The 17715-nt window shown below is 42.1% G+C and overlaps 1 non-coding gene across 1 annotated transcript; it reads right to left on the bottom strand.

Annotated features, from left to right (window-relative positions):
* Positions 1-8859: 8859 nt before the first annotated feature.
* On the bottom strand, positions 8860-8932 carry TRNAE-UUC. The gene has a single exon. It is a non-coding gene; the product is annotated as a tRNA-Glu (tRNA).
* Positions 8933-17715: the final 8783 nt, after the last annotated feature.

A 17715-nucleotide genomic window follows, 5' to 3' on the forward strand; every position in this document is an offset into this window, starting at 1 on the left:
CCAAGGAGCAAGCATCTTTTAATTTCATGGCTGCAGTCACCATCTGCACTGATTTTGGAGCCCCAAAACATAAAGTTTGTCACTGTTTCCATTGTTCCCCCCATCTATTTGCTATGAAATGATGGGACCAGATGCCATGATCTTCGTTTTCTGAATGTTGAATTTTAAGCCAACTTTTTCACTCTCTTCTTTTACTTTCATCAAGAGGCTCTTTAGTTCTTCTTTGCTTTCTGCCAAAGGGTGGTGTCATCTGCATATCTTAAGTTATTGATATTTCTCCTGGTAATCTTGATTCCAGCTTGTGCTTCATCCAGCCCATCATTTTTAATAATGTACTCTGCATATAAGTTAAATAATTAGGGTGACAGTATACAGCCTCGACGGACTCCTTTCCCAATTTGGAACCAGTCTGTTTTTCCATGTCCAGTTCTAACTGTTGCTTCTTGACCTGCATACAGATTTCTCAGAAGGTAGGTGAGGTGGTCTGATATTCCCATCTCCTTAAGAATTTTCCACAGTTTCTTTTGATCCACACAGTCAAAGGCTTTGGCATAGTCAATAAAGCAGATGTAGGTGTTTTTCTGGAACTCTCTTGCTTTTTTGATAATCCAGCAGATGTTGACAATTTGATCTCTAGTTCCTCTGCCTTTTCTAAAACCAGCTTGAACATCTGGAAGTTCACGGTTCACGTATTGCTGATGCCTGGCTTGGAGAATTTCAAGCATTACTTTACTAGCATGTGAGATGAGTGCAACTGTGCAGTAGTTTGAGCATTCTTTGGCATTGCCTTTCTTTGGGATTGGAATGAAAACTGACCTTTTCCAGTGCTGTGGCCACTGCTGAGTTTTCCAAATTTGCTGGCATATTGAGTGCAGCACTTTCACAGCATCATCTTTCAGGATTTGAAATAGTTCAGCTGGAATTCCATCACCTCCATTAGTTTTGTTCATAGTGATGCTTTCTAAGGCCCACTTGACTTCACATTCCAGGATGTCTGGCTCTAGGTGAGTGATCACATCATCGTGATTACCTGGGTCATGAAGATCTTTTTTGTATAGTTCTTCTTTGTGGTTTTGCCACATCTTATTAATATCATCTGCTTCTGTTAGGTCCATACCATTTCTGTCCTTTATTGTGCCCATCTTTGCAAGAAATGTTCCCTTGGTGTCTCCAGTTTTCTTGAAGAGATCTCCCATCTTTCCCATTCTATTGTTTTCCTTTATTTCTTGGCATTGCTCACTGAGGAAGTCTTTCTCATCTCTCCTTGCTATCCTTTGGAACTCTGCATTCAAATTGGTATATCTTTCCTTTTCTCCTTTGCCTTTCCCATCTTTTCTTTTATCTTCCTAATATTCCACAAATAGCTGCTGTTCTAAGGATAAACACATGCATCCTATCTACCAACACATCGTAAGAAAGAAGGCAATCTTGGGTGTGCTTCAGAAGAGGACCAGGGTATGGGGCACAAGATGAAGATAGGAAATGAAGAAGAAGAACTGTGGATAGAGTTTTAAAATCCCAGTGCAAGTTTATCTGGAGATGAAAATAGCTTTGACTGAACCAGGAGAGCTAAAGTGTCCCCCACACCATGTCACAAGCCACAGCTAGGGCTGTCTCAGGACAGATCCAGAAGAGTCAAGCTATTTCTTTGGTGACATGAAAACAAGATCCAACAGTTGAGACTCTGTTACTGATCCCATGGTTAAGACTCTGTGCTTCCAATGCATGGGACACAGGTTTTATCCTGGTCCAGGAACTAAGATCCTGCATGCTGCATGGTGTGGTCAAAAAAACCCCAAAACACAAAAGGAAAAGGCATCACAGCCAATTTCTTACAAAATAGAAAAAGAAAGCAAAATCACTGAGGGGAGCTAACTATAAGCTGTAAGAGGTCACAGACAATATTGGTTGCTCTAATAGTACCAACACCTCGCTGATAGGCACTCCATAAATATTTGTTCAGGAAATGGATGGATGCATGCATGCATTGCTCAGTTGTGCTCTGGGTGGGCGGCAGGGCTAGACAGAGACATTCCTAATCCGGCACTCCAAGTGACACTGGCCCATCCAAGGAACACTGCATTTTGTTAGCAGGATGAATTTTGAAATGTTTGACCAGGTTGATAGAATTTCCAGTGACCAATTCCCAGGATTCTGACCCTGTTCAGAGAAAAGACTGATATTTGTTGAATAACCATCATGGGCTAATTATGTGAACTATGTTTTCACTGAATCCTGAGAACAGTCAATTTTGCAAGTGAAGAGTCTCAGAAAGGTTAAGTAATTTGCCTAAGATCACATAGTGACTGGTCTTGTTCTTGGTGCCAGGCTGACCAAGCAAGCAAGACAACATGTCCTCTGTCTTCCCAGCCAATGCTCTATAGAGGGAGACTGTCATTACACAATTAATAGCCCAATTAATGACATAGCTACCCTGGTGATTAGTGCTATGAAGCAGCAGCACTCGCTGCCAGGAGACCCAGCAGCAGCCAAGACTAACCTCATCTCGGAGGAGGATCACACAGGCTTCCTGGACAAAGTGACATTTGAGTAACACTTCTAAGGCTCGATGAGCAATAACTAGATAAGAAAGAGCAGAAGGGGTATTCAGGCAAAAGAGACATGAGAAGGCAGGCCCAGAAGCAGAAAGGAAGACACATCTTCTGACAAATCCCAAGGCAGCTTGTGGGACTGGACAGCAGACAGTAAAGGGGGAGATGGCCCACTGTGAGGCTGTCAGAGGCAAAAGGGACCATGGCAGTGGTGTTGAGGATTTGAAAATGTAGCCCAAGGATCATAGAAAGACACTGCAAGGGTTTAAGCAAAGAGAAAGAGACCAATCAGAACTGCATTAAGAGGTCTCCGGAGCCACTAAATGGAGTACAGATTAAAAGTGATTAATGGAGCCAACTGGGAAACCAGGACTCTTGTCCCGAGGAGAGGAGACAATGATGGCTGGGCAGAGAGGAGGAAGGAGGGTGGATGAGGGGAAAGTTATTTAGAGGACAGACTCTCCAGAGCTGAGTGGTGGATTGACTGCAGAAAACCAGGGAGACACAGGTGTCGAGGATGACTCTCAGATTCTGGGTTGAGGAGACCACTCTCCACTGAGATATGCTTGGGAGATGGAGGAGGACACTCTGCCTGTCTGGCATCTATTTCTTCTCTATTCCAGCAGGAAATCCCTTTCCACACAAACATGGAGAGTACTCCCTCCCTGGCCTGGTGATTTGCAGCACTTTTTGAGGTGAAATGTCATTCTCAGTCAGGAAGGCATCTGAACTGGTCAGTGGAAGCTCAAACAGCATCATGTGAGAAGACTAGGGCCCCTCAAGGTTGCAGACCAAGGGCTTATTCTTTAAAAATGATGCTAATTGTGTTGTGGAAGCCCCCCCGTCACCACCAATAAGCAGCCCAAACCTCTTTGCCGTCTTCATGGTTTCACAACCAGGTTTCCCAGCCTGGGCCTACATGACTCAGTTAATAGGGCTTGCAGAACAAGACACTGGTGACGCACCCAAGTGCTTGTTTTTGCTTAACACACTGTTCACTGATTCTTTTAAAGACCTTTGAAACATTCAAGTGCATATAGGCGTTTTAGACTATCTGCCCTCTGTAGCTGATCTGGCCAACTGCCAGCCCATCTGGAGGCCCGCTAAGGAGAAAGTAGAAGAGGTTTCAAAAATCAGACTGTGCAAAGCTCAGTGTTTAACCCAGTGACTCCTCAAGATGATCTATCAAGAGAGAACAAGTTGAACAATCTTTGCCTGAACAGAATGATAGCCGGATGGCCCTTCAAAGAGGCACTTGTTCCAGAAAACAAGATCATTTGCTTTTAGTGCTATTTTATTCCACATTTCTTGTCAAGTCAAGAACACAATCTGACCTGAACCCAAGCTTAGATTGTACAGAACATCAGATTCCTACATACCCTGTGTGTCTAAAGGCGATTCATTTAGTCAAGATACTTGACGTGAAAATGTAAAATTAAATGTTTAAAAGATTCGCTCATCATATCTGACCAACAGGGTCATCATCCTGCAGGTCCTTCGTGTATCACCCATTGCTTCCCACTCAGTAATCCACATCAGGCTCTGCACCCCCTCTCTGCTGGCCTTGGGGCCCCAGTTTGGCAGCCTTCTAGACTATTTTCTCTGGCTTTTTATTAGCTCTGTGTTCCTCCATGAGTTGAAATCAAGGCTTCCCCTCAATCCTCAGCTTCTTAAAACTCTTCCAGTTGGACCACACCCAAGTACAAGATCTCAGTAGCCCCTGAGCCCAGGACTGCTTTAACTAGTAGCAGGCACAAATATACATATACATATACATATACATATACATATACATATACATATACATATACATATACGTGAACCTGGGCTCCCCACATACACCTCCCAATCCTACTGACATCACCTGGGTTAATGTGCCCCAGGGGGGCAGAGGTATTAGCACAATGCAGTCACCAACCCAGAGGAGCTAGACCTAGACGGGCCTAAGGTACTGGACCCACTATGACTGCACATCCCGGTAGAAGTCTTAGAATGTGAAGAGGCAACGGCTCAGGACAGGATGGCTGAAAATCTCACTGATGCTGATGTGGGGCCAGAAGAGACAGCTTCTCTGAAGGAGTCCCTGGGCCAATGGCAATGCAACGACAAGGCTGTGGCAGACAAACTCTAAGGTAACCTTCAGTGCTTCTTCCAATTCCTAGTATTCATGTCTTTCCCTACTCTGCTTTCTCTGAGCATGGGTAGTACGTATGACTTGTTTCCAACCTACAGAATATGCCAAAGGCAATCAGATGTTACTCCCACAGTTATCTTGTTATGTAAGACTCCAACTCACCAGACTGGAAGGAGGATTCTCCTTGATAAAAGAAAGTGAAAGTCTTAGTCATTCAGTTGTGTCTGACTCTGTGACCCCATGGACAATAACCCACAAGGCTCCTCTGTCCACGGGATTCTCCAGGCAAGAATACTGGAGTGGGTTGCCATTTCCTTCTCCAGGGGATCTTCCCAACCCAGGGATCAAACCTGGGTCTCCTGTACTTCAGGCTGATTCTTCACTGTCTGAGCCACCACGGAAGCCCTGATAAAGGAAGCAGCCATGTTGAAGAAACCACACAGCAAGAACTTCAGGTGGGCTCTGGATTATGGTCAGCAAAAAGCTCAGGCTCTCAGCTCAACAGCTATGAGGAAATTAATTCTGCCCACATCTTCATGCTTGGGAGCTGATTCTTTCCCAGTCAAGCCACTAAAAGAGCTCTCAGCCTTAACCTCGATTTCAGCCTGTGAGACTCTGATCAGAGGCTCCAACTAAGCTGTGCTCAGACTCCTGATCCACAGAAACCAGGAGATAATAAACATGTGTCATTTTAAGCTGTTCAGTTTGTGGTCGTATGTTATACAGTAATGGAAAACCTGTACATAAGGCTTATGGGAATCAAGGATTCCAGAATCAGTCAGGCCAGGCACACCTAGGGCTATGTGGGAGGGAGGAAGGGGTGGCAGGAGTAGGTAGAAGGAAAGGCAGAGTTGGAATGATCTCAAATATTAAAGCAAATCAAACATCCCTGTCTTGAACCCTGCTTCAAGCTTTAGTTCAAACATGCACACATCTGTACCCTCCAGCCTGGCCAGTCAACCCAGAGAGCCTAAGCATCTCTTCTGTGCCAGGCCCTTTCTTAGGTCCAGCAGGGACATGACAGGAAAAAGTCAAGGTCGCTGGCATCTAGGGGTTCTTGGCAAGGACTTGGATCTCTTTGGGAATTGACTAACTCAGGATGCTTATTCAAAATATGATTCCCCAGGCTCCAACCACAGAAATTCAGTTAGTAGGTCTTGGGCAAGGCCCAGATAGTCGTATTTAAAAATATATATCTCAAGTGATTCTTCTGTAGGTAGTCCAAGAACCATACTCTTAAGATTAAACACTGATAGGTAGAACCAGTGCCAGGTTTTCAATAGAGGAATGACAAGATATGGCTTGCATATGAAGAGGCTCACCCTGGGCTGCTGCATGCAGAATGAATTGCTTGGGGGCAGCGATGGAAGCAGGGGGCCAGCAGGGGCTGTGATCCAAAAGGAATGATAGTGACTTGACCAGAGTAGGAACAGTGGGTTGGGAGAAAACTAGATGGATATAGGTTATACTATGGCGGTGAAACCAATAGAACTTAGTAATGTGTTGAAGTAGAGGGAAGTATTGAGGATGCCACCATTATTTAGACCATCATGTTTGTGATTATTCAAGTGACATACCCATTGGAATTGTGGTCACTCCACAGCATAATACTCACTAAACGAAAGAAACAGATAAATACAAAGTCAATCTTTTTTCCACCAAAATAATTAGGGTAACAAATTGAAACACACTGATTTCCTTAATTCAATAGGTGAATCCGTCATCATGAATAAATCAGTGTTTTAAATATCATCCCCCAGACAAAGTAGCAAAAGTACCTACTCTTTATGAAGCACATAGCTCTTTCAAAGAAGTCAACTTTACTCAAATTGTTCCAAACTGTTCATAAAATGTTTCAAGGAGAAATCATAAAATTCTCAAGACTGCAAAACTAGATAAGGACCCTTCTTTTCTCTAGACAAGGAAGCAAGTACAGAAGGATTCTCCAGGCAAGAACACTGGAGTGGGTTGCCATTTCCTCCTCCAATGCATGAAAGTGAAAAGTGAAAGTGAAGTCGCTCAGTCGTGTCCGACACTCAGCGACCCCATGGACTGCAGCCTACCAGGCTCCTCCATCCATAGGATTTTTGAGGCAAGAGTACTGGAGTGGGGTGCCATTGCCTTCTCCGAAGTACAGAAGAGAGGGATGTAAATATATGATTGCTATAGAAACCTTTTCTGAGTAGGGCAGACTGATTTGGAGAAAGAGAATTAATTCCTGTTGGGTGTTTGTTTAATTTTTTAACTTTGTGTGTGTGTGTGTTTAAATTTTTTTTCACTTTATCTAACAATGATCCTATGGAGTAGAGATTATTACCATCTCTATTCTACACTCAGGATTTGATAACAGTGGCAGAATGTCAAATAACTACTAACAAATGAAAACTTTTTTGCCTCATCTCTTTCTCTTTATTATTATTTTTTAATTTTTATGCTTACTTTATTTTACTTTACAATACTGTATTGGTTTTGCCATACATTGACATGAATCCGCCACGGGTGTACATAAGTTCCCAATCCTGAACCCCTCTCCCACCCCCCACCCCATATCATCTCTCTGGATCATCCCCGTGCACCAGCCCCAAGCATCCTATATCCTGTATCGAACATAGACTGGCGATTCGTTTCTTACACGATAGTATACATGTTTCAGTGCCATTCTCCCAAATCATCCCACCCTCTCCCTCTCCCTCTCCCTCAGAGTCTAAAAGTCCGTTATATACATCTGTGTCTCTTTTGCTGTCTTGCATACAGGGTTATCATTACCATCTTTCTAAATTTCATATATATGTGTTAGTATACTGTATTGGTGTTTTTCTTTCTGACTTACTTCACTCTATATAATCGGGGAAATCAGAATTGAAAGAGACACATGTACCCCAATGTTCATTGCAGCAGTGTTTATAATAGCCAGGACATGGAAACAACCTAGATGTCCATCAGCAGATGAGTGGATAAGAAAGCTGTGGTACATATACATGATGGAGTATTACTCAGCCATGAAAAAGAATACATTTGAATCAGTTCTAATGAGATGGATGAAACTGGAGCTGATTATACAGAGTGAAGTAAGCCAGAAAGAAAATCTCCTCTTTCATTTAAGAATATTCCAATCAGTTAAAGAGTCAAGTTTTTTGTTTTTTTTTTTTTTTACTTTATTTTACTTTACAATACTGTATTGGTTTTGCCATACATTGACATGAATCCACCACGGGTGTACATGCGTTCCCAAACATGAACCCCCCTCCCACCTCCCTCCCCATAACATCCCTCTGGGTCATCCCCGTGCACCAGCCCCAAGCATGCTGTATCCTGCATCAGAAGAGTCAAGTTTTAAAAGAAAGCTATCAAACAGTCCATCAAAATGGGTAAATATTTATCAGCTCATAGGATATAGATTTTATAAACATGAAAAAATGGAACATAAAGCAAAAATATTAACAAATTTGCCTACAGATATGTATTTAAAATCTCCATATAAAAATATCACCAGCAAAATTTAAGACACAAATGACAGAGGGTAAAAATATCTGTAGCCACTATAACATAGAGTCAATACCTTTCCACAATGCGGTGGTTGCTGTGGTGTCAGACTACTTCAGTTTGAATTCTGGCTCTGCCTTTTACTTGCTGTGTGACCTGTGGCAAGTTGTTAAATGTCTCTGTTCCTATTTTCCTCATCCGTATAATGGGAATGATAAGAATATCTACTTATTTATGAGCCCTAAAAATGCTCATGACCTTTGACACAGTCATAGGTGACTTCTAGGAATCTAGTCTAAGGAACCTATTAGATACACAAATTAAAATGTGAAAAGAGCCTATACTCTCAACAACAGATTAGATTGTGGTACCTCCATACATAAGAATAGTACATTGCTGCTAAAAATCATATTTAATCTCATGATATACGGAGATGGTCAAAATATAGTTAGTCAAAGAAGTGGTATGCATATCAATTGGATCCCATGCATGTGTGTGCAGGTTGGCTATGTGTCCAAAACACTCCAGAATAAAATGCACCATAATATTACCTATGGTTATGTCTGAGTGATAAAATCATGAGTAGTTTTTCTTCCATCTTCACACTTTATTAACACATTATATCCAATGAGTGTGTATTTTTTAATTAATTTTTTATTTTGCCATGCCAGGAGGCTTGTGGGATCTTAGTTCCCTGGCCAGGAATTGAACCAAGGGTCATGGCAGTGAAAGTGCCAAGTCCTAACCACTAGACTGCCAGGGAATTCCCTGTATTGTTTAGCAAGGAAAGAAAAGTGAAATGCATTTTGGGTTGGTTCTAGCATATTTGAAAATTTAAGAGAAATTCCAGGAACCCAGAAAATGAGAATCCATATATAAAGTTTCCCTCCTCTAGTGAGATGATCATCAGAAGTTATGGAGGGAACCTTGGCATTGACTCCTTGGTGATCACAACTTCTTTGCAGTCAGGAATGTAAAACACAGGGGCCATCCCAATACTACCCTGTCATATAGCAACCTTCTTACCTTCTTCTCACTTCTCCCTTCTGCACTCTCATGCGTTTTCCACCATGTTGGAGAGGAGGGTACAGCCTTTTCCCCATCCATCTAGGAGAGCTCTGAACTCAGCGGCTGAGAAGCTTATTCATGCCTTTGTGGTGAGAGGATTAAATGTGCTCTTCATTCCGCCTTTGGGCTGGTGCCTGGGCCTGGAGTCTTAGCCAGAATGGTGGTAGTCTTCTGTGTGCTATATGCATTTCCAGTCCTCATATTTGGAATGTTGTCCCTTATGGTACAAAGACCGTATGTTCCTATAGATTCTCTCAGCAAAAAGGTTGCCATCTGGCTACTTGGTAAGGACTCACACTCTATTTTCAGTATTAACTAAATATTTCCCTACCCCAGGGAGCCTTCTAGAAGAGGTGAGGCCTGTGACCAGACTGGGACTAGTGGGATGAGAGTGAGGCATCCAGTGCCTCTTTGAACTGTCCATCCTGTGTGCTCGATTACTGAACCCTAGTCTCCACCCTGAAGCATGAGGCTAACATTTATCCCTAATAAAATGCCCAAGGTCTTCAAGATATTAATAGAAAATCATTGATATAAGAAAGTTTTTTTAATTAATTAATTAATTTTTTATTTTTTATTTTTTAATTTTAAAATCTTTAATTCTTACATGCGTTCCCAAACATGAAAATCTTGGTCCATGAGACATATTAGGGCAGAAGTTGAAAGCATTCATTCAAAAAGATTTCCCTGGAGGTCCGCTGGTTAAGATGCTACACGACCATTGCAGCATGCATGGGTTCGATCCCTGGTCAGGTAACTAAGATCCCACATATAATGTGGCACGGCCAAAAATTAAAACAACAACCAAAACAATTTGACATGCCTTGTATGAGGTTCTAGGGGCCCAGAGATTGACAGGATGGAGAAGGGGTGGGTGTACACAGGGTCATTACAATGTGTTCACAAGGCCATTTGTTTTGTTAAATTTGCAAAAGTAAGATTTTTCATGACAGCTGGTTAAGCCTACTGCTCTTTTCTCCTCTGCCTTTCTTGCCACCCTCATTTCCCCTTGTGTCGGGTGGCATTGGAGTGGCCTCACACATTTTGGGGAGTGAACTAGAGGAAGTTGACTTAGGATAGATCAATTTTGAGTTTAGTAAGATATATTTATGGGATTTGCAGTTACTTCCATGACGAGTTACATTATCCCTAAGCATCTCGCTGTAGGAATGACCTGTGGAATGTTTGTACCATTCACTAGGTTGACTCACCTGGAGCCATGACATAATGGTACAGAAGTCATGCTGTCTAGGCACACATCCTATAGCAGCTAGCACCAAAAGTGGGCAGTAGTGTAAAACAATCAGGGCTATAGTGCACAGAGTCAGAAGCTTAGTCTTTGGAAAATTCTTTCAAATCTTACATACAGATTTAAAGAGAGCAAGAGAGATTTTCCTAAATTTGACAATAGAAACAATACAATAGAAAACAATAGAAACAAAGAGTTGTGAAGCTGGAAGGGAAAAAAAGGATTTTAAACTAAAAATGATATGAAACAAATTCCAACCAATAATGATAGAGGAAAGAAAAATGATCTTCCAAGTCTCTCCACAGAGAATACTATAAAATTGTCATATGTGCAAATGATTAAAGAATATGTCAGACAGTTGCTTAATAAAAATATTGTGCTACTTTTCTGGATTTTATGATGTCTGTGGTATTTGTCAGCCTTCCAAATTTGTGATTTCTGTGATTTATTTTCCCTTTCTAAATAAACATTGAATTTTGTACTGAATTTTGAATTTGTGATTCAGGTGGCTTTTCTTAAAGAGAGTCACACAAATTTGGTAAGCTTCAGGCCCTCCAAATCTAGACCTGCTTCCGGTAGGAGATGAAAGATCACAGAGATTTGTCGGTATATTCATGATTTGTGTAAGTCCTCCACAAAACATTTTTAATAATAAAAAGTGAGTTATGCATTAAATTCCTGTCTTGTCTCAGTTACCCACACCTGGGGAAAGGCTTGCTTGGTGCATCCACCAAGCAGAGTTGGGCTGCCTGGCCTGAAAACCATGCAGCAAGGAGCAAGTTGTCACCCCTGTGGGGAGCCGCAACTTGCCTATCACTCAGAGCATTGTTTGTCAGTTACACACAGAAAAATTTTAACCACCCCCCACACTTCCTCTTGCATGTGGACTCAAAGAAAAAATATTTACTGACCATGCAAGACTCTGGGTCACCTTGGAATCAAGCCAGGCAAGAGGGTCAGGAGAGATGGGGTAGCTATGTGGTAGGAGTACCAAAGAGGAGAGGTGAAATCTAGAGAAAAGAAAAGTGAAAGTGAAGTCGCTCGGTCATATCTGACTCTCTGCAATGCTATGGACTGTAACCTACCAGGCTCCTGTGTCCATGGAATTTTCCAGGCAAGAGTACTGGAGTGGGTTGCCATTTCCTTCTCCAGGGGATCTTTCTGACCCAGGGATCAAACCCGGGCCTCCCGCATTGCAGGCAGACGCTTTAGCATCTGAGCTACCAGGGAAGCCTGAAATCTAGATAGCTCTGCTCAGTTCAGTTCAGTTCAGTTCAGTTCAGTTGCCAGGCCTCCCTGTCCATCACCATCTCCCGGAGTTCACTCAGACTCACGTCCATCGAGTCCGTGATACCATCCAGCCATCTCATCCTCGGTCGTCCCTTTCTCCTCCTGCCCCCAATCCCTCCCAGCATCAGAGTCTTTTCCAAGGAGTCAACTCTTCTCATGAGGTGGCCAAAGTACTGGAACTTCAGCTTCAGCATCATTTCTTAAAAAGCCTCTTGATGAAAGTGAAAGAGGAGAGCGAAAAAGTTGGCTTAAAGCTCAACATTCAGAAAACGAAGATCACGGCATCCGGTCCCATGACTTCATGGGAAATAGATGGGGAAACGGTAGAAACAGTGTCAGACTTTATTTTTTTAGGCTCCAAAATCACTGCAGATGGTGACTGCAGCCATGAAATTAAAAGACGCTTACTCCTTGGAAGGAAAGTTATGAGCAACCTAGATAGTATATTCAAAAGCAGAGACATTACTTTGCCGACTAAGGTCCGTCTAGTCAATGGTTTTTCCTGTGGTCATGTATGGATGTGAGAGTTGGACTGTGAAGAAGGCTGAGCGCTGAAGAATTGATGCGTTTGAACTGTGGTGTTGGAGAAGACTCTTGAGATTCCCTTGGACTGCAAGGAGATCCAACCAGTCCATTCTGAAGGAGATCAGCCCTGGGATTTCTTTGGAAGGAATGATGCTGAAGCTGCAACTTTTGAAAAATCAGGTGGGCAAAGGCCTAAGGGGAGGAAGTTCTCCCCTCATTAAGGGTTAAAATGGCTTCTCACTAGGAGACAGAGGGGAGCAGGGGGCCAGGAAAACCAAGTTCAGTCTTCACTCTTCATAGGGTGCTTGCTCACCACAGCCCACTGGATCTTCAAGGGAAGGCGGAAATGTGGCCAACTGAGCCCCAGAGTGAGGGACAGGGAGCATGGCAGGCCTGGAAGACTGGTGTGGTGGTGGTACCCAAGACAGTTGCTGGAAGCGAGTTGGAACCTGGACTATCCCTGGCTTCCTGTGCCCCAGCTCCTCTCAGACCAGCCCTTTACAGGAAGCCAGCAGTGTGACATCGCCCAATAGCATGGATTGTGGGGGCAGACAGGCCTGAGCCTCAGTTCCCCTCTTCTACCTGTGTGACCCAGGGCAAATGATTTCATTTCTGTGCCTGATTTCTCAGCTCTACATGGGAGCTGATGATAGCCACCTCAGAGTTCTTAGAAGGAGTGTTAAACTAATATTAGCTGTAACTAACATCTATTCAGCCACACAGAGCACAAAAGGTTTCACATGGTTGCTTAAAGCATTAATGTGATCAACCAGAACAACCCTTTCAAGAAGTTTTCCTCACATCCCCATTTCACAGATAAGAAAATTCAGGCACAGAGAGGCTGAGTAATTTGCTCAAGAACACACAGCTACTAAGTACCAGAGCCGAGGCTTGGAATGCAGGCGGTTGAGCTCCAGAGCCTGTACGCCAAATCACTCCTTCTCTCCTGCCCTTCACTATCAACACTTGCGACTGGTTTTTCAACAACAGAAAAAGCAGGCAAGGCTTAATTACAGCCACTAAACAGAATGTGCGTGCTATTGACCTTGCTGGCAGGGATGTAAAATTATACCCCGTCTATGGAGAGAAATGTGGCAATATTTAACAAAAATATGTGTGTGTTTACCTTTTGACCTGACAATACCAATCCCATAGATACACTGGCAAAAATATGAAAATGCATATACACAGAGCTATTTGACGCAGAATGATTTGGAAAAGCAAAGACTGGCAATAGCCCAAATGTTCCTCGATAGAGGATTGGTTGAACAAACAATGGTGCATCCACACGAAGAATTCATAGAGCTGTTAAACAAATGAGAAGATACTATAAAGTGATTTCCAGGACCTATTTTTAAGTGGAAAAAAAGCAAGGTGTAGAAAAGGTTCATATCACGTTATCTTTTTTGCAAGAAAGGAGGGATGTAAAAATACACATATATGGGGAATCCCCTGGCTAGCCAGTGGTCAGGACTCAACACTTTCACCGCCAAGGTTCTGGGTTAATTCGGGGTTGGGGAGCTAAGATCCCACAGGCTGCCCAGTGTAACCAAAAAAAACATATATGTGTATGAATGTGTGCATGTGTGTACTCAGTCGTGTCTGACTCTTTGCAACCCCATGGCCAAGCTCTTCTGTCCATGGGGTTCTCCAGGCAAGAATACTGGAGCGGGTTGCCATCTCCTCCTCCAGGGCATCTTCTCCATGCAGGGATCGAATCTGCATCTGTTATGTCACCTCATTGGCAGGCGGATTCTTTATCACTAGTGCCACCTGGGAAGCTCATCCAGATGAATATTCCCAGGTTAAACCATTAAAAAATGGAAGGATGAGCCCTAAGATATTTTTGAAATGGTTGCCTATAAGGTGAAGAGGAAACAGGATGAAAGGGGCAAGGATAGAAGCTAGATTATTTGAATATGTGTTGGCTTACAAATTTGACTTTGGAATCATGTAACCATATCACATAATCATAAAAGAACATTAATAACTCCACAAAATAGAAATTCCCAAACTGAAAGCAGAATGAAATAGATGAACCTAATTGTGTGTGTGTACTTGGTGGCAGAGAGAAATTATTTCCAATGACTTTTAAACACAGTCATTTGATAGTAGATCCCTAGTGAAATTTGCTGTAAGTACAAGAATTAGAAAAAATATGTAAATTATTTATAGAGATCATATTGTGGTGGTAGCATTAGCATTGTTATTCTGAGACAGTTTTGTTTGTATGATGAGATAAACTGAAAAAGTAATTGTGTGATACTTTAATTGTATTATCCCCAGTGGCCTTGAAAACTGAGATTCTTAGTATAGAAAAAAGGAGATGTAGATGTAAGATATTAATAGAAGATGTTACATAAATGCCCTGTAGTTCTGAATTTGAATTGGAAGTATCGTTATGAACTCATGATATATTTTACTTTAAATGATGCACTTTTGGACTTCCCTGGTGGTCCAGTGGTTAAGAATCTGACTGCCAATGCAGGGGAAACAAGTTCAATCCCTTGTCTAGGAAGATTCCACATGCCACAGAGCAACTAAGCTGGTACACTGCGACCACTGAGCCCTTGCCCCAGAGCCTGCACTCTGCAACAAGAGAAGCCACAGCAATGTGAAGTCTGCACAGAGCAACTAGAGAGAAGACCCCACTTACAACAACTAGAGAAAGCCTGTGTGCAGCAATAAATTAATTAAAAATAATAATAATACACTTCCTAACTCTTCTGCTGAGAGAAGGCAATGGCACCCCACTCCAGTACTCTTGCTTGGAAAATCCCATGGGCAGAGGAGCCTGGTAGGCTGCAGTCCATGGGGTCGCTAAGAGTCGGATACGACTGAGCGACTTCACTTTGACTTTTCACTTTCATGCATTGGAGAAGGAAATGACAACCCACTCCAGTGCTCTTGCCTGGAGAATCCCAGGGACAGGGGAGCCTGGTGGGCTGCTGTCTATGGGGTCGCACAGAGTTGGACACGACTGAAGTGACTTAGCATTTAGCATAGCAACTCTTCTGCTGAAAACCTCTAGAAAGAATTACAATCCCAGTAGCAATGGGGCATCCTTAAAATGCAGATTGTAGTCTTGAAATATCATTTATCACTAAAAGGAACAAGGGCTTCCTGGACAAATGGCTGGTTTTAGCTCTGGGGCAGAAGATGTACAAGATGAATCTGGAGAACATTGTCCTATTTGAGAACAAGAAACGATCAAAAGCTACAGGGATCAGGGCCAAAGAACCCAGGAAACCAACTTAAAGAGGCTTCTACTGGCCAAAGATGGGCTACTTTGAATATCAAAAAATAATGACTTTCATGGATTGGCAAACTTATGATTACCAGGGGGGAAAGGTGGTGGGAGGAGTAAGCGTTTGGGATTAACAAATACACACTACTATCATAAAATAAATAAAAACAAGGACCTAGTGTGTAGCACAGGGAACTATAATTGTGTGTGTAGTTGGTGGCAGAGAGAAATTAAATTCTTAAAAATAAATAAATAAATAAATAAAAAGGAGAGATTACTGGGGCGGCGGGGGGGGGGGGGCGGGGGGGGAGTGGGAAATGATGTACTAGGAAAAAAAAAATAACCTTTATGGGAAAAATTGAACCCAGGTCTCCCGCATTGCAAGAGGATTCTTTACCAGCTGAGCCACAAGAAAAGCCCAAGAATACTGGAGTGGGTAGCCTATCCCTTCTCCAGTGGATCTCCCCAACTCAGGAATCAAACCAGGGTCTCCTGCATTGCAGGCAGATTGTTTACCAACTGAGCTATCAGGGAAGCCCTTAAAGAAACTAACACAACATTGTAAATCAGCTTTACTTTGATATAAATTAAAAATTTAAAAAATAATAATAATGACTGCAATGGACTTAAAAGATATTTAAACTCACAATTTCTTTATTTAAAAAATCTACTTAGTCACTTTAGCGCCATGAAAGGGAGCCAGTTTATTCTTTTGGAAATTGATAATTAGACAAAGAATTGGGTATTAATTCCACATTTGATTTCTCTTTATAGAAATATTGTAGCTATATGTAAGATGGGTAAACAATGAAGACCGACTGTATAGCACAGGGAACTCTATTCAATATTCTGTGATAAGTTATATGAGAAAAGAATTTGAAAAAGAATGAATATATGTATAACTGAATCACTTTTCTGTACATGTGAAACTAATACAACATTGTAAATCAACTATACGCCAATAAAATTTTTTTAGAAAAGAAGTATTGTAACCAATAAATGAAGTCATTAGAGTTAGAATAACACTACTGCACAATCGGTAATGAAGCAATGGATCTAGGTATTGAACAATAATAACTGCTAGCATCACCAAGAAATAAGTAGGCACCTGGAGAGGGTGTGGGGTGACCAACATCATCTATGACATCATTCTTGCTGCTCCCAAATTAAATTTGCATCAGATCAAGCTTGGAAATACAACTACAAATTCATAAGAAACACTAAGGGCAGAGGAGAGTCAATCAGCTAAGTCCAGATTGTGAAACTCTCTATAGGAAAACATCTTGGTTTCTTTAGCAAATAAATTATGAGGGGGGGAGGATAAAAGAAGAGGCTTCCCACAATTTTAGAAAGTTCTAAAAGACATATTAACCTTAACTGATTGTGATAATTTGGAGTTCATTTGGATCCTGATTCAAACTGTAGTGTGTGTGTGTGTGTGTGTGTGTGTGTACACACATGGGCACACATGTACACACACGTGTGCATAACTGGAAATTTGAACAGTGAAGAGCTACTCGATCATATTAAGAGATTACTGCACTATTTATATTTGATAATGGTATTTCGGTTGTTATAAAAGTATTTCATGTCATTTAGAGAAACATACTGAAATATTTATGGACTACTTGATTCATGAAGTCTGGGATTTGCTTTAAAATAATACAGGAAGGAGGAAATAGATGGGGCCAGAGATACAATAAAACTGACTTGGAGCTGATAATTGTCAAAGTTGGATAATGGGTGTATGGTGGTTTATCAAACTATTCTACTTTGTATATTTTTAATTTTCCATGTTTTTAAGATCAAGAAGTTTAGTGGTAGAGAGAGGAGAGATGGCGGGGTTCCTGTCAGGACTGGATCCTCCTGTAAGCAAGGGAGCTGCCATCATTAGAAAAATCTGCTTCCTGGGACCTCCTGCTTTCTGGTGCTGAGAGGCATGTAACCCTCACCTGGCTAGACCTTCAGTGTCCTTCCACCACTCTGACTCCCATCTCCAGAGACCTAAAGCTTCTCAGCAGAAGACCTTATTCCTAAAACAAGGAAGATAAACTTTTCTAAAAGAGCTTCTCTGTTCCAAAGATGAAGACTAATGTGAAACACACATCTGTGCATGCTCACACAGGCCTCCCAAGGGCTGACCTGAGTAAAGCCCCGCCCTAGTCCG

Source organism: Capra hircus, unplaced genomic scaffold (genome assembly GCF_001704415.2).
Source record: "Capra hircus breed San Clemente unplaced genomic scaffold, ASM170441v1, whole genome shotgun sequence".
In the NCBI taxonomy this organism is placed as follows: Eukaryota; Metazoa; Chordata; class Mammalia; order Artiodactyla; family Bovidae; genus Capra; species Capra hircus.